This window comes from Lissotriton helveticus, chromosome 7 (assembly GCF_964261635.1).
Source record: "Lissotriton helveticus chromosome 7, aLisHel1.1, whole genome shotgun sequence".
NCBI classification, from domain to species: Eukaryota; Metazoa; Chordata; class Amphibia; order Caudata; family Salamandridae; genus Lissotriton; species Lissotriton helveticus.
The window spans coordinates 1,830,481,887-1,830,500,826 of record NC_136068.1 but is presented as its reverse complement, the minus strand read 5'-3'; positions in this window follow the sequence as shown (position 1 = coordinate 1,830,500,826).

The window sequence follows — 18,940 nt, the reverse complement described above, 5'->3', positions numbered from 1 at the left end:
ATGGATTCTCGTGTTTAGTGCAACTAGTAATTTGCCCATAATCTTTTATGAAGATAAAGCATACTGTTTTTACTGAGAAGACAGAACTCACTTGTTGTCTGGTACTATATTTTAACCAATATAATATTGAAGGTTTATATGTACTGTATGGTACCACAGTTTAATTGATATAATTGTTGAAGGTTTCTAAGTAACATTGTTATGGTTTTAATTAACCATGCAATAAAGCTTACTACTACTACAGTAGCTGACCAAATCCTGGGACTAACAGCTGGCTATGACCTAAAGTGCTCTCCTGGGTGTAACTCTCCTCAACATTTGCCTACATTCAACCATCCTGGTTTTTGTGACAACTTTGTTCCCTCATGATTTTTATTCATTACCCCTGAAACACTTTTTCACCATGTACCGCCACGTCCCCCTACACTTCTTTCATTAAAACAGATATACTGTGGTATAGGCATTCTACAACAAAGTAATTCATATATGCAACCACTTGTCATTGCTCTCCCTTGGGCTAGGGGCACTTTATGTATTCTTTTAAGAAAGATTAATTTAATGCCTTCATGTTTTGCACTAGATAACACTTTGCAATCTCTCAAAAATAAATGGTTGGACACCAACACGTTATGCAATGTCAGTCCTTATTGCACTACGTGTTCTCACTTGAGTTGGCAATGATAGTGTTTTCAATGAAAGTGGCTGATAATTATTTTTTTCTTTCTGTGTGCTTTGACCTTTTGTGTGTAACCAGCAAGGTCCAATCCAGTGCAGATGGATGAATGATGCTGTTTAGTACTGTGAGGAAGCAAGGCAAAGAACAGAGGCTCACTGACATGCTGTCTGATCTCAGGAAAACCTATCTACCGCATCAGTACCTCTCACAATTTCTCCTCCTTCATCAGTGGAGTCACCACCAGATCATCTACTGTTGCTACTGGTGGAAGGTCCAAGCAGAAGCAGCAGCAACTTCTTCATAATGTTGCTGACAACTCTGCACCACAGTACATTGGTAAACTCTGTGGCTTAATGAAACTTGCATGGTGATTGGTGAATTCACTCCAAATGATGTATGGTCACTGGCTTTTCCATCTTTAAATATTTAGATAATGCCCTGTGCAATTACTTCCTTGCTCCTCCTACTAATCACATTTACATCTACATTATGTAAATATTTCTTAAAAGTATTAAAAATATATTCAGTCTGGGTTTACCTATGGTGTCTTACATTGATTATTATCATTGTGAATATGTGCATTCCTAAAACAGTACAAACAAATAGGACTGAGAGGAATTTTTATTCCAGTATATACTCTTCCAAGTAATATAAATGTTAATAAACTATACGTTCACCTGAGGATCCTAGTTTCTATATTAGCTGTCTAGACCCTTATGATACTCGCCTATTAGCATAAGCTATATGGAGCAGAAGCCCTCAGACACCTAAAGATGGCATTCTTCATCATCAGGCTGTGGTCCTCGTTGGGCCGGCATTCCAATGCCCAATGGGCTCATCAAGGGGGCTCTTTGGCAGGCATTCTTTTTAGCTTTAAGGGTTACAGACGTGCAACTCATGTTCCTCCAATAGTTGACGAATACCAAAGTCTAGGAAGATTATTGATGAATTGAGCATATTAAAATTAACTATAGAATCATTTTTCCTTTTATTTATTTATTCTGGGGTCTATTGTAAATATTTAAAACACAGCAGAAAATATGTAGGACAGGAATGGTCCCTGTATTCTCATTTCATGGTTATTTGTTGGTAGTTTTGTCAACATGTCTGGAACAGAGCGGTCTCCATGAAGCCCAAGGGGCCCTTATATCAAAACCCATGGGGCCCTTCTTTCAAGAAAGTAGGGTAATTTGCATTTGCTAAATACCTACTCTCCTAAACCAGAGATGTAAGTCTAGGGAACAACAACTTCTGCTGTTTCTTCTTTTTAATTTTAACAAGTACGAGGGTTCACTTATTATTCCAGATCTGTGTAGGAATACACGCGCCAAAGAGGATTATGCAGTTTTTTTTGCAAGATCCTGATGACTTGCAATGGACACTTAGGGACTGGAAAGGCATGAAACATGTTGACCAACTACTGAACAATACCCATTAAATGAAAATACAGGGAACACTCCAAACAATAAAATGCATCTCATAGTGAGAGCTGCCTTGTGAATTCCAAGGTCCAAAGGTTTGGACACAGAGTTCTTGCAGTGGTGAAAAGCCAGAGCAAATTTTAACCTCATTGCAGATGTCCAGGTGTAGTCATTATTCATGATCCACTAGACAACATCACATAAGTGTTGTCTGTGGGAAACTCCACTCTTTCTCTCTTGGTGGATGGGAGGAGCACTTTCAGTGCCAAGTGTATCACCCACAGATCCAACAAGTGATGGAGATGGGTTTTCTGCCGGAGACAAGAGTCCTTTAATCTTCACCTCTCCCAGGTGACCTCCCCAACAAAATGCAATGATGCATCAGGCACAGCTGTTCGTTCTTGGTTGGTTAGGGAGTGGGGTCTGACACTGTTCCAAACGTAGCCTCTTGCAGTCTCCTCCAGCAGTTGGATGAAATCCAATAGGTTCTCTTGGTGCTAAGCTCACTGAGACTTAAGTTCTGACTGCAAAGCCAACATTTGACATGTGGCCCAACAGCAGGATGCAGGAGGCCAGAAAGCAGAGAAGCCTTAGAGCCACTTTCACTGAGATCAAGGTGAAAGGTAGGAACATCAGGATCATGGCCATGTGTCCTGGACTCATAGAGGGAATGGAAGTCTCAAACGAGTACAAGGTCCAGACGGATGTATGAGTGAACCACAACAGCCTTATCCATGCACGACTTTACAACAAAAGTGTCTTTACTATGCACATCTTCCCCACAATTATATATTCACTGAAAAAAACTAATGTTAGAGGGCCATTATAGTTAGGTTAAACTTTTACATGCACATAACCATAGAAATTCAACAGTTATAGTTATACTTATCTCGAGAAAATATTACTTGTGCCCTGGGGTAACTGTAACTCACACCCCACCATGCATAGTTTTCCATCACTAATATCTTTATGTCAAACTCTTTTTATTGAGTTTATACACTGGATACAAACTTTATTGCACAACTATGCTCATATATTCCAACAGGTACATGGCAAGATCATTAGATAGCTAAAGATAATGTACAGCTTATTCAAAAGTCCCCCCATTGCCTGAGGAATTAAATCAAGAATGTCAAGACTTATCTATGCAAAAGCTCCAGACAACATAATACATGTCACATATTATTTCCGCTTCCTGCTGTAGGAGCTAACTAAGAACTCTAATTTAATTTAATGGCCATCTTGGCTGCCCCCAAGCACATCCATATAATGGAGCGATCTCCCTGGGTTTGGTGTTTGAGGCCAGGATCTCAATTACCCAAGAGTACATGTTCTAGAGAGTCAGCAATCAGGTAGCCCACGATTTGTTTGATTTTTTCATAGGATCTCTTTCCAGAAGGGTTGGATAGAAGGGCAATCCCACCAAATATGTTGCAAGTCTCTCAGTAGACAGCATCCTTAACAGCATCAATCAGATGTATTGGGAAAGATAGTGTGTATTTTTTGTGGGTGGAGATACCATTCATACATCATTTTATAGTGGGCTTCCCTCAAGAACATAGAGTGGTTGTACTTGGAAATGTCTCTATAGAAGGACTCTCATTGCTTCTCCCTAGGAGGGGCCTGTAGAATACCATCCTAAAATCTCCTGTGTCATGGGGTATGGTGTAGGCTAAGGAAGGCTAAGGAAACCTTTAGTTGTTGTACCAGATTGGACAACTCTTTCCATCGGGAGCAGCTCTCAAGCCTGTCGCAGCTGAGGTTGCTGAACCCAGTGTTTTAACTGGACATAATGGTACTCTTCTGTCAAATGAAGCTGGAACTGGGCTAAGCAATCTGCAAACATCAGCACCTCTCCCTTATGGAAGAGGTCTGATATCATAAGACATCCTCCCTCTCTCCATTTATCAAAGGCCCCTTCTTCGAGCGCAGGGGGGAAGGCAGGATTAAAATGAACAGGGGTATAAGGGGAAAGAAAGGTGGTCAGTGGGAGGTCTTTAGTCACATTTTCCCATATCTTTAGGGTGGTCGCTGTAGGGATACTTAAGTAGGTGTTAGTTGGTCTTTATCCAGGGTAAATCCCACATAGTTCTTCCCGCCACCTGTCTATCCATGTGAAGCCACAATTTCTCTGAGGCCTTAAGGAGCCATTCTCCCATGACCCGGAGTTGAGAGCGGCTCTATAATACAAATGGTAGTCTGGGAGAGCAAGACCGCCCCCGATCGTGGTCTCGTCAAAAGGCGTTGGGGGAGATGTGCCCTTCTGGTCTTGCAAAATGAATTTTGTGGCCATTGTTTGTAATTCTTAAAAATAGGTCTTCATCTAGAGTGATAGGGAGGCTCTGAAAGAGGTAGAGAAAGCAGGGAAGGACATTCACTTTTTTATAGCGCTAATTCATCCTATCCATGTTAAATATGCTGAGCTACATCTCTGAAGATCAGCTTTGAGTTGTCGCAGCAGGGAGGGGAAGTTAGCATAATATAGAAGTGCCAATTTAGGGGTAATATTGATAGGTAAATATGTGATTTCCTTATGTGCACATCCGAAGGGGGATGATCTCTCAATCTCCCTTTGCATTTCTGAGGGCATTGTCAAATTTAATTGAAAGGATTTGGAGGGGTTAACCTTGAACCCTGATACTCACGGTGAGCAGTCAAAATATTGAATTTTAAATATCGACCTACATTAATATTGAGTTTTTAATATCGTAGGGACAGAATGTCAAAGTCAAGAATATAGTTGATAAGAATAGCGACCCCAAGGTAAGTAATATTGTTTTTTTTAAATATCAAAGTAAGTAATATCGAATTAAGTAATATCGTAAGCAAAAATATTGTTAATAATATACATTTTAAAATAAATGTTTAGAAATTAGTAATTTTGTTAAAGTGCATTTTGCATTTTAGTATGAGAGCGGGTTGTGGGTTTATAGGGGAATAGAGTGGGAAGTAATTGAATTAATATGTTTTTATTAATTGGTGTTAATTAATAATTAATAGTTAATTATTTATTTATTTATTTATTTATTGATTTCTAGAGCGCATGGCTGCCCATGAGCGTCCCAGCGCTAGTGAAAGAGCTGGAGAGGACAATAGAGGGAAGTTAAGGGAACAGCCAGGTTTTCAGGAGTTTGCGAAAGGACAAAAGATTGGGCTGAGCACTAATGTCTATTGGAAGAGAGTCCCACAATGTGGAGGCATTATACGCAAAAAGACGGCCTCCAGATCGAGCCCTTTTGATCCTGGGAATTGAAGCCAGATGGAGTTGTGTGGTCCGAAGGGCTCTGTTGGTTTTGTAAGGGGAAATAAGATCTTTCAAGATAGGGGGAGCCTTACCATGAAGAATTTTATGAGTAGTACAGAGGGCCTTAAAGTGTACTCTTTCCAGTATGGACAGCCAGTGAAGTGACCTGAGGGACGGTTTAGCTGATAAGTGGTTGTTAGTGCCTATAAGGAGCCGGGCAGCAGTATTTTGCACGACCTGCAGTTTGGCCCTCACATTCTTTGGGGCACCAAGATAAAGAGCGTTACCATAGTCCAATCTGGACAATATGAGGCCCTGGATCAAAAGCTTCCTGGACTGGATAGGGAGCAAAGGTAACATTTTGCGGGAGGTACGAAGGAGGCCGTAGCAAGTTCCGGCGGTTTTCTTTGCTTGGGTGTTAAGCGTAAGGCCTTGGTCCAGCCAAATCGCCAATCTTTTAATGTCTGACTTCGGGGTCGGGGGCGGACCCATACAAGGGGGCCATAAAGTCTCAGGGCGAAAATAAGACTGATTACCTATGACCAGAATCTCCGTCTTGTCGCTATTAAGCTTGAGGTGGGATCTATCCATCCAGCTAGATATATCCTTGAGACAGGAATAAAGATCGATGGAAGGGTGGTCCTGTTGACTCAGTGATACAACAAGCTGGGTGTCATCAGCATAGGTCAGAAGTTTGATTCCATATGGAGTGACAATTTTTCAAGGGGAGACATGGACATGTACACATTGAAAAGCGTAGGGCTCAGAGATGAGCCCTGAGGGACGCCGCAGTGTACCGGGGTTATGTTGGAAATGAAATTGCCCTCAGCCACCTGAAAGGAGCGGCTATGTAAAAAGCAATTATTTTTTATTAATTAGTTAATTCTATTAATTATAATTAATGTAATTTTATTTTTAATTTATTAATATTGTTAATTAATTTATTGTAAACTAATAATTGGTGATTCATTTTTATTAAGTGATTAATTCATAATTACATTAATTATGTGATTTGTTATGTATAGTAGGTTGTGGGTTTATTGGGGAATAGTGTGGGAAAGAATTAAATTAAATTAATTAATGAGATTGTTTTTATTTATTGGTATTTATTATTAAGTATGTATTAATTAGTTGGTAATTTGAAATTAATTTGTATTAATTAGTTAATTAGATTAATTATAATTAATGTATTACTAATTTATATTTATTGTTATTGTTAATTAATTTATTGTTGATTACGTTATTGTTAATTATTAATTGGTGATTATTATTTGGTAATTAACATTTATAATTAGTTAATGTATAGTTATATTAATTAATTATTAATTGTTATTAATTGATGAATTGCTAGTTAAATTAATTATGTTTTTGTATGTGTAGTGTTTTTATGTTAAAGATGGAATAGTGTGGGATGTAATTTAATGTTATTTAAGTAAATATTAATTGTAATGTATTGGTATTTATTAACACTTTTTTGGTAAATTAATTATTAATATGTTATTTTTTTAATAAAAAGCATTGCAATTGAAAAGTATGTTAATTTAACACCTACGGTATCCAACGCTTTCTGTACAGTTGCATTCTACTGGAGCGGGAATAGTCATTTTTACCCCTATGATATCCAACGCTTTCCCTACTGTTGTACTCACTGGAGTGGGAATAGTCATTTTTACCCCTATGTTATCCAGCGCTTTCCCTACTGTTGCACTCTCTGGAGTGGTAATAGTAATTTTTACCCCTACGCTATCCATCGCTTTCCCTACTGTTGCCCTCTCTGGAGTGTGACTAGTAATTTTTACTCCTACGCTATCCAGCGCTTTCCCTACTGTTGCACTCTCTGGAGTTGGAATAGTCATTTTTACCCCCACGCTATCCAACGCTTTCCCTACTGTTGCAATATGTGGAGTAAGTATACATATTAATTTATATGTTTTAAAATGATATGTATTAGTTAATATTTTTTAACTATGTTTTACTGTTTATATCTATAATTTAGTAAATTATATTTATTTTTTACCTATTTATACATTATTATTAAAACATTTTAAAAAATGATATTTTTAACATTGATATTTCTGATAATGATATTTTTTCCGTTATTTTTTGTACTTACATTTATGTAGATAGATCTTCGATATTTTTGACTTTGATATTTCTGTGTCGATATTTTTGTAGGTTGATTTTCTGTCTTTCGATATTTTGTCATACAATCGATACTCACAAAGGCTCACTTCCATGTCACAACTGTAGTAATTGTCACAACTTAATCAAAGGCCCAATCATCACCCACCCTATGAAAGGCACCAAATTCAAGATGAAGGTTACTGCCACTTGCAAAACGTCTAACATGATTTACCTGCTGAAATATCTGTGTGGCCCTAGTTACGTAGTCAAAACTGAGAGAAAAATAAGAACTCGCATCCTGGAGCACAAAAGTAACATTCTCACAAAAAACCTCAAATCAGATGTAGGTTGACATGACCTCACATTCTGTGATCAAAGGTTTGACCTTTTTATCTATGCACTACTGCACTCGTGTATTCAAACATTTCTGATTCCAATTATGATGAGATTTCGCACTTAAGTACTTTACGTATGTTAAGAAGTTTGGCACATGTATAGCTATTTCTCATATTTATAGGAATGATTGGATTTGTATAACCTGATGAAAGATAGGAACTGATCTATATGGGATTTACATAATACATATTTTATGGGAATTGATCCATTGGGGACTATTTCTTATTGTTCACATACTTATATACTTATCTATTTCCTCTCATCCTTATTTGTAAGAAATTAAGTAGAATTATATATTCGCACTCCTAGGATGAGTTTTATAGCCTAAGGGTGGCAACACCATGCATTTTGCCATTACAGATTTTATTCAATGAAGTTTGTTTAATGATTTTAATGATGTTTGGGCTCTATAAAAATCAATAAAATAGATTTGAACAAAAAAAAATATTCTTATGAGGTTTGTGTTGCATCCTGCTTTCATTTCTTCTCTGTTCTTCTTTAGTGTTTGTCATTACTTGCCCAGCAGGCATCTATGATGTCACATAGTGTTCCAATTGTATATGCTTGAAAGCAGGGACAATTACATCTGAGGCTGAGTTGGAGTCCATCTGCTCCTGTTGGGGTTTCTATTATTGGATCTACTTTATTCTATTTAACTACCTGACCTTAATCTTATCTTTAATAAACCTAATCTGTTTCATATACTGGACTTAAAGACTTCAATTTGTTACAATTTTGGCGACCAGTTACAGAGCCTATGCATGAAGAAAAGATTGGATTACTGCAACTAAGAATTTGGAACTACTGCAACTGGAGAACTTTTTCAAGCCAAAGAGGAAAAGGTATTTAATGAGAGCACCCTGGTTAACCCCACCAGTGTCCTTTGTGATCTGGACAGCCTGTTTCCCCAGGGTGTTGAAGTTCTAACTGCATGATTTGGACATTATTGACCTGAGAACTAGACACTGAACTTTGATGTCTGTCATATTTTAAAAGTATGCCATCAAGTGTTAGGAAGTGGGTGCGCAGTATTTGTATATTATCAGATATTACAAGTGAGAAAGCAACCTTGCCAGAGAGAAGGCAGAGGATTTGAGCACTTTTACAGACGTTGTTGTTGGGAAAACGATGTGCAGCCTGACAAGAAGAAAACTTGTCAAGAAAAATGATGCTGTAATTAAGGATGTGCCTGATACATCGCTGCGTGTTTAATTGTTAATGAAAGGCAGAGCTAGGCAAACTGTGAGATTTCAGCGTGTGAACTGCTATCAGAGACTGTCACAAATTTATGAAAACGGACTAATGACATTGTTAGTATAGCAAAGCACCATTAAGAAGAAGTGAAGAGGTGAAGTAAAAATCAGTGTATTTCAATGGTTAACAATTCCCATAATTGTCATTGTGTCACTTGGCATTTGCAACCAGTAATATTCGCACTGAAGCCTCCTGCCTTACTACAAGTAGAAGAGTTCGTTTATTGATCTATATTTAAACTGTGATGACAGCGTGAGGAGCAAGTGGCAATATTTACACTGAAGCTGGAAAGGAAACGGTCTTTTCAAATTTGTCATCTGCAAGTAATGTGTGCCAGTGTAAAATCCAATAAGTGAAAGATGGATCCTTAATTGCTGTGTCCAAGGGGTAGATGTATTGATTAAATGAAGTTACAAAGTGGACAGGTACAGCTTATAATATAGATGGTAAGTTCCTATAAAAGCTTCAGTAAAGGCCCCACCGGGAGCAGCTGCCCTGCTGCTCAGCCTCCATGGTAACTGAAAGTACACTTAAACATACACAGATAGAACTAAGGATGACATCATAGAGACAGCTGAGCAGCAGAGTACAAGAGACTAAGAAAGGACAAGAAAGAGAGAAGAGCAGGGAGAAGCAGGATATAACACACCTTACCCCTTTAAATGAAAAGTTGATGAAGATAAAACAGGGAGCAGAAGTGTAAAATAAAGGAACAACATAAAACGCACAAAAATAAACACCCTCTTCACAATGGTGGAGAGAAGAGGTGAGGGCGAGGGTGCTAAAGTTGTACCAACACAATGAGCTAACAAAATAATACAAGAATGACTGAAAGTGGTTATGGTACACCACTTGACAAAATCAACATCATAATGAAAATGGGAGGAAAACCATTCTTCCCCAGACAATCGGAAATGAACACCCCAATGAAAATTGAGCAATAAAGGTTCAGTACCGTCAATCATAAATAAACTCTGAACTCCTCTAACAATATAGAGCACCGAATGGTTCAGCATACATAAGCGCCAACAGAATTGAGCCCTTGGCTCATCACCAGTAAAAATAAATAGAACAGAGAATCTCAATATGAATATAACACCTCTAGCTAAATAGACCAACTAAGTGTTTCAAAACATGTAAGCATAAATATAACTGAGCACATCTAGGGCTCCTCATAAACATGGAGCATGAAAATGTAATATGAATACTTCTAACAAAATAGAGGTAAACATAGATAACACTGAGCACCTCAAGAGAAGTCGAGCAAATAAATGGCTCAGTAGCAATACGAAATAAAACTGAGCACCCCTATAGCTCATCATAAACACTGAGCCCTCTAATGCCCATCACCAATAAGCATAACCAGAATGGAGCACCTCAATAAAAATTGAGCATGAAAATGGCTCCGCACAAGAACGCGTTAAGAAAATCAAATACCTCAAAACACATCACCAGAAAATACAAAAGGAAATGAACACCTCAAATAAATTGAGCATCTTAAATGGTTCATAAGAAATGACAATAAAACTGAGCCGCTACGGCTCCTGACAGCAAGCATTAGAACCCCTCTATAAAATAGATCACTTAAGAAGTTAAACCAAAATGCACATGAACTCCTCTAACATAATAGAGCACTTATAGAGTGGTTCCCAAGAAACAAAAACTAACAAATGAGCATCACTATAGCTTATCAACAATAAGCAAGAAAAAAAATGGAGCACCTCAATATGTACTTATTGAGCATCAAAAATGGCTCCCCACACAAACAATTACATTTGGATGCCCAGCTCTAAGGAAGCATTGTAAATTGATATGCATGAAATGACCTGCAAATGTATCACAAAACAGGAAAAAATACCAATAAACTATAAATAATCAGACCAACAGCACAGATCGTACATTAGTTGACAATATTATAACATAATAAATTAAAATATCAATGTAGTCACCGTTGTCAAACCTTCAGATACAGCTCCTTCCCTGAATAGTTTGTGGACGAAGGATAATTGTCATACCAATAAATCTTTTAAAATATGGAGACTGAATGTTCACTGCGGTGAAACCATTGCCCAAAGTTCAGTGTCTTCCATGTGTTTCAAAGGAGGAAACACATGCCTGCCTATGAATCAAACTCCATCGGTCGCATCATCTTCTCCAAATTTGATCTGAAGTTAATTTATCAAATCCATCTTTTTCCATTCTTGTGGATTTGTCTTACAGATGTATTTAATTTATCAAATTCATTCTTTTCCATTCTTGTGGATTTTGTACCTTGTGGGTGACTGTATTTTCATTCGTACTTTCACCATTTGATGTTTTATCTCTTTCTTTTACTTTACCAGTATTTTTACTGTGTATATGCTCTATGTTCTATTATCAATTTTTTTTCTCTCTTTTGTTTTCTTATCTTGTTTTATTTTGTCAAGGGGGGAGATGTGTTGCATCCTGCTTTCATTTCTTCTCTGTCCTTTAGTGTTTGTCATTACTTGCTCAGCAGGCATCTATGATGTCACATAGTGTTCTAATTGTATATGCTTGAAAGCAGGGACAGTTGTATGCATGTATGTATGTAAGGCATACTTATAAAGCGCAACTGTCACCCGGCGGGTATCCTGGTGATCCAGCGGGCTTTTGGAAATATGTCATAAGCAACGCTACCCAACTCTACTATATACACCATCAATCAATAAACTCTCATAAGGCCCATAAATCTAACATGACATATTATAACCAACTGGATCATGTGACCTAATTAACCTATTCACAAATTATATACATTTATATACAACCATGGTAAATGAATTCTTCATACTATACAAACCTACAAGCTAATTAAGCCACTGTGGCGATAAGATCTAACTATGAATAACCTATACATATGAAAATAACAAGACCAGCTTGATTTCCAAAGTAAGATTTTTATTAGTTACTCATTTGGAAAATGTATTAGAGATTTTATTAAAGCATTTTTATTTGAATCATTGCAAATAGTTATGACAATTTTATTATGAATCAAAATTATTATTGCAAATGAAAAGTTATCAGCTTGGCATTTTTCAAAACCTAAGTCCCTAACTAATGCTAGCTATGAGAAAAATTAAAAGTAAAGTCTTTGAGGGCTCTTACGTGCTCCAAGAGAAGTCCAACAGCATAACGCCCTCATCAAAAGGTCTGCAAGGAGAAGCATAACTCTTCCACGGGGCAAGAGTTTTTATACCTTTCTACGCTAAGCTAATCTAAAATGGTATATTTTTCTCTGCTGAAGTGAAGTCCCATTGGCTCAAAAGTGACAAGCGACATGTCACCAGATTTCAGAATTACAGTTCCGTCATCATTCTTAGAGACCATTGTCTCCGGTTTTCGAAAAACGCAGTTTCCTCCAGTTCGATACATTGGAAACAAAATGAAGTTTTCAGCTTCCCCGGATGCATGAAAATTATAATCCTTTCGCCACTTCCTGGCCTTGGCCTTGTTCGGCAAAGAGAATGTCATCTCATCCTAACAAACTTTTCAGACGGAGAAAACTGAAGCCATCACGGATTTATTCTGGCTCCAAGCAGATTTTTGCAAGCACGGAAAGTTTTCACTAGGCCCAAAGCCTCTTTATTAACTAATGTATAAACAAACACAAGAAAATAATTAATGCGAGAAAAATAATTTGTTCTGTTGCCACCCTTTATTGCTAATAGCCAACCCATTAGTCTGAATTACCTAGCAAAATCAAACAAATAAAGCAGCATTTTATATCTACCATTCTTCTTATTATCCAGTAATGTTCTTTAATGCACCTATAGAGAATAGAGTGACACCACATAGACAGGGAAGCAAAATAAGCACATGCCATTTATTCTAAACAGCTGCAGTTAATTTTTGACATGACAAATAAACACGATTAATTTATTATTTTCACAAACAAGGAAATGCAACATAATGCACGTTTATGAGCACAGATGTTAGTATCCCACGTTTGTCAGGTGTAGATGCAACTTAAACTAGATTAAATTAATACATACACAATACAACTGTTAATTTTATTATTTTATTATGGAAGTGTGACTTCACGAGTCGAAATGAAAAACATTTCTGAATCTCGCTCCATCAACTCCCTCATCTGGTGATTAACCAATCACCACACCACACCCAAAAATTTGGTAACATTTTTATCTCAAAAGAAAATGGTTCGATTTCATTCTGTTAGTATTTTCTAAAGACTAGTTTCAGCAAAATCTTTACAACTCTCATATTGAGCTCTGCGCAACTCCTCAAGCTCTATTTCTTTCTCTTGCTCCTTTTTCATTTTGTAAATCCTTCTCTTTTCCCTCATGTGTTTCTTTCTCTTGTGTAACATACAACTGATCTTTGTCAAAACTATCACAAAAATTATTACAAACAAAGGTGTTAGAATCTTGCCAAGAACTGATCCACCAATCTCTTGAAACCAGGTTTTGATTGCTTGGAATTTTTTTGAAAGTCGTTCTGAAAAATCATCTTCTTCTAAGGGGACTATTTCTGAATGCAACTCTGTGATATTTCTAATGTACATTTCAATATTCTTACTCTCATCTGGAATGTAGGTACAGCAATGCTGTACATGTAAAATGCCACAGACTCCTCCCTCTTTTGCCAGGAGTATATCTAAAGCAACGCCATTGATCTGACCGCAATGACCTCCACATCCACTAACTGAAAACCACCTGCTGTATCGGTGGACAATCTGTCAACAATTGTGGACAATTTTCTGATTCTTCCTGCATTTAGGGTTATACCTACTAAGGGTATCACTGCCTCAAAGATGTCTCCCAAAATTTCTGAGAAACTTTCTCGTCTATATCTGTTTGCATGGCCACTGATTTCAAAAGAACCTTTCTGCATTTCTGTCAACATGAAAAATCTTGGGGAACACAAGACCAACAAAACATGTCCCATACCAATGGTCTGGGAGATTATAATAAGCCTTATCTCCACAGACAAAATAAATCCCAGGAAAAATTGGATCTCTGCCACCTTTGAATCCCCAACCCCCCATGATTTGGTAAGTGTCCTCACAGTTGCTAGCTCCTACAAAATAATTATCAAACAGTGTATTGTCGCTCCTAATGCAAAGCTTGCCACTAATTGGTTTGTCTATGTGAATTGCAACATTATCAAAAGATTTGCCATTAAGCTTAGCATCCTCCTTCTGCCAAAACTTCGATTTGGTCTGTTTGACCATCTCATTTCTTTTATAAATTGCCCTTCTCTCCTCAACAAGGTTCAGGAAAGTCTTTTCCTCAGCTCTCAATTTGCAATTTAAATTGTTTCTATAAGCATACTCGTAAGTCAGCTCATTAGTTACTAAAAAGAAATCCCTCATCTGTTTAGCTTGTTTATGTTTATTTAAAGCATTCTCTATTTTCAGGTTAGCAAAGATCTCATCATAGTTGGAATAATAATACTCCAACCGACCAGTCTGGTAAAATAAGCTAGCTATCACACTGCATGTTATGCCATAAGTAAGAGGAAGCATATTATATGTCACTCCCTCAGAAACAGAAGCAGGCAACTTTACACAGATATAACAATCTTTGACACCCATGACTTTAACGTACTCTCCCAAAAGCCTTGAAAAAGTATTGCTAGAAAAATCACCAACAGACCTGTCCTGATAAGCATCTGGTCTGTGATCAATAACCTTGTTAGCTTTGTGTGTTGCACTATGTTTGTTTTGACTAACTGAAGCTTTGCTTGTCATATTGACCTTGTACCTCTCCTTATCGATCCCGAAAGGAAAGATAACAGCTAAAACTAACCAGAGCAGAATTAATATGAGCACACACACCAGAGTCATCTTACAGCATTTCTTAAAAATGGAACATTTTGAAGTACTACGCGACATTACATAAGCCATCTTTTTTTTTAAAAAACTTATTTGCAAAAAGAGAAAACAAAAATGTTCAACATTTTTCAAAACCTCACACCCCCTTTTAAATTATTATTTTTTTTTTTAAAACCCTCTAACAATTTTTCTTCGACCTTGCGTCACAAGTTATTCTCCAACTAAATACAATTTCTTCGACCTTGTGTCACCTAACACAATTTCTTCAGCCTTATGCCAAAAACAGAAACCTAAACTTAATCCTAAATTCTAACAGGTTAGTACTTCAATCATTGTCACTAATTTCCCCCACTTCTTCTTCCTGACTACTGCTATTTATTTCAATTACAGGTGGTATTATTATATAAGCCCATTCAGGAGACTTATATTTCTGATTCGGTCTCAAAACTCTCTTTGTCTTTCTAGAAATTACTTCTATTTTCTTTCCTTTTTCAGCTTTCTTTTCAGGATCCCCTTGACTACTTATCTCGTTCACCTGCTCCTTTGATCTTTTCACTAACCTGACACTCAACCCTCTGTTTTCAGATGGCCAGGTCTCTCCTTTCCTCAGGATTTTTCTTTTTGGTTCAGACTCATTAGATTCTGTTTTCCATGATCTTTTCTTCACTCCTCCTTTTTGACATTCTTCATCACTTTCTCCAGAGTCACTGAAATTTCAATCGTTTTCCCAGGATCTTCTCTAATCGGCAGCCTTACTCTGTTAGGAACAGCACTCCTTCTCCCATCACTGGTACTCTGTAATTCGTCTTCATCCAATTCTTCAATCACCTTTAACTTCCCAGATCCGGAATTCTTGTTCCTGCTTTCAGAGCTCGTTATTTGCCTTTCGATACCCTCCTGGTCTTTCTTCTGAACTTGATCAGACTCTTCTATTGTCCCTTTTTCTTTTCTCAATTCTTTATCAGGTTTTCTCCCTTCACCTGCTTCCTTTTCTGTTACTTCTGTTGAATCTTTATCTAATAGATCATTTTCATCTTCAGAATCTATTTCGATAATCTTCAATTCTTTTCCAATCAAATCTCCATTCACAGATGGTTTCTCCAGATGTCGACCACTCTGTCAATCTTCAATATCTGGATTTCTTTCTACTTCTTCTTCAGAGTCTGAATCATCTGTCGTATCACTCTCTTCATCAGAGTTTTCAGGTGTAGGTATTGGAATAGTGTGACTTGGATGTATCCACCTTTTCAATCCTCTACACTTCACTGCATTCGTTGTAACAAGGATCACCTGTCTCGGTTTCTGCCACCTCGGGATCAAACAGTTCCTTCTTCGGTGAACTTTTGTTCTGACCCAATCTCCAGGTCTCAGATCATGTGTCTGCACTTTGTCTTTTGATTGTGCTTCAGTTCCCACCTGATTAGACACAGAAGTCACTACGTCAGACAGACGCTTGCAATACTCCAAAATCGCACTGTCATTAATACTTAACAGTTTCCCTACAGGTACATAAGCTTGCCTCATCACTCTCCCCATAAAGATTTCATGAGGACTCAGACCTGTCTTTTTATCTGGTGTACTTCTCAAAGTCATCAGAACAAGTGGAAGAGCATCTGTCCACTTTACACCTGTATCAAGACACATTTTTCCAATTCTATTTTTTATTGTTCCATTAATCTGCTCTACTACTCCAGATGCCTCTGGTCTGTATGCACAATATATCTTCTGCTCAATGTGTAATGCTTCACAGATCAATTTCATCAGTTTGTTATCAAAATGTCCCCCTCCATCACTCTCAAGAGTGACTGGGAAACCGTACCTTGGTATTATCTCTCTAAGAAGCAACTTTGCCACTGTAATCGAATCACAATGACGTGTTGGAAATGCTTCCACCCATCTTGAAAACAAGCACACAATCACCAAAACATATTTCATACAGTTGTGTATTGGCATTTCAATGAAATCCATTTGTAATCTGGTGAAGGTACCACCCTCCCGACCAATGACTCCCGTTCCCACAACTGATTTCCTGTTTGGGTTCATTTGTTGGCAAGTCAAACACCTCTGACAAAGAGACTCTGCAATTGTCCTAAACTTGGTATTAAACCATGTCTCTTTGAAAAGCCTGATCATAGAGTCTCTTCCAATATGACCAGGACCATGATACATTCTGGCCATGTCAGCAATCATGCAATTTGGTAAGACTACTCTGCCATCTTTGTAGGTCCAAACACCATCCTCATCTCGTGGCCTACATTCTGCTCTCAACCATGAGTTTTTCTCATCATCGTCAGCTTCATTTTGTAAGTCCCTAATTTCTTCCCATGTCTCAACAACAGATGTTAGCATTACTGAAATTGAACCAAAATCTTTGTTTTTTTTTCTATTAAGTCCAAATTCATTCTTTGCACAGAATTTAGCCATTTCGTCTGCATAATTATTGCCTTTGGTGATAAAATCTTCACCTTTTTGATGTGCTGCGCATTTCACTACAGCAATCTCCTTTGGCAATTGAATGCCATCAATCAATCTCTTAATAAATACTGCATTTTTGATTGGCGAACCTGCTGATGTCATGTAGCCTCTCTGAGACCAGAGCTGTCCATAATCATGCACAACTCCGAACCCATACTGACTATCTGTTATTATAGTAACTCTCAAATCTTTTGCTATTTCACAAGCACGAATCAAAGCAATTAATTCAGCCACCTGTGCTGAACGAATTCCTTCTAGACATGATGCTTCTTCAACATCTGCAACTGTGCAGACTGAGTATGCTGCTTTTAAAATGCCTCCTTCTGATCTTAGACAGGAGCCATCCACAAAGAGGACAAGATCTGATTCAGGCAATGGTACATCTTTAATGTCCTGCCTTGGCTTGGTACAGTATTCCATGACATCTAAGCATTCATGCTCCACGTCATTTTCATCAATATTTTCAGTGTCAGGTAACAGTGTGGAAGGATTTAAATTCACACACCTTGCAATTGACACATTATCAGATCCCAAAATGATTTTCTCATATTTGGTCAGTCTGCTGCTTGTCATGTGCTGCGTTTTACTCCTTGTAAGGAGAATTTCAACTGAGTGAGAAACATAAACTTTTACAGGAAATCCCATTATTATTCCCTCGCTTTGTTCCAGGCTAACACTTGTTGCTGCAACTGCTTTTAAACAACCTGGTAATGCCTTCGCAACCGGATCAAGAACTGCTGAGAAGTAAGCAATAGGCTTTCTCATGTTACCATGTCTCTGAATAAACACAGACAAAGCACATCCTTCTCTTTCACTGCAGTATAGTTCAAAACCTTTTTCATAATCTGGCATGCCCAGAGCTGGAGCTTCACATAAGCTTCTTTTTAGTTTCTCAAAAGCTTCCAACTCAATATCAGTAAGAACAATTGGATCTTTCACATCTGATTTTGTTAATCTCTGTAGTGGCTTCGCAATTACTGAAAATCCACTAATCCATTGCCGTCAGTAACCAACCATTCCCAGGAACATTCTCACCTGTCTTTGTGTTTTTGGAGGTTGCATTCCCTGAATCATTTTTATACTCTCGATTGTTACCTGCGTCATTCCTTTTGCAATTCTATGACCAAGGTATTTTACTTCTTGTTTACAAAACTGCAACTTTGCAGGAGACACTTTGTGTCCCTCATCTCCCAAATGATTCAAAATTGTAATCGTGTCTGTCACACAATTATCTCTTGTCTTTGCTGCGATCAACAGATCGTCAATATACTGCACTAATGTAGATCTTCCTGGCAAACTCAAATCTTCCAAAGATCTCTTTAACAGTTCATTAAAGACAGAAGGACTTTCTGTATACCCCTGAGGAATTCTGCACCATGCGAGGGTCCTACTCTGGAACCGAAAAGCGAAGATTTCCTGGCTTTCTGGATGCAATGGGACAGTAAAGAACGCATTGCAAAGATCAATGACAGTATACCATTCTGCATCATGCGGAATCTGGTAAAGAATGACAGCAGGATTTGGAACAACTGGGC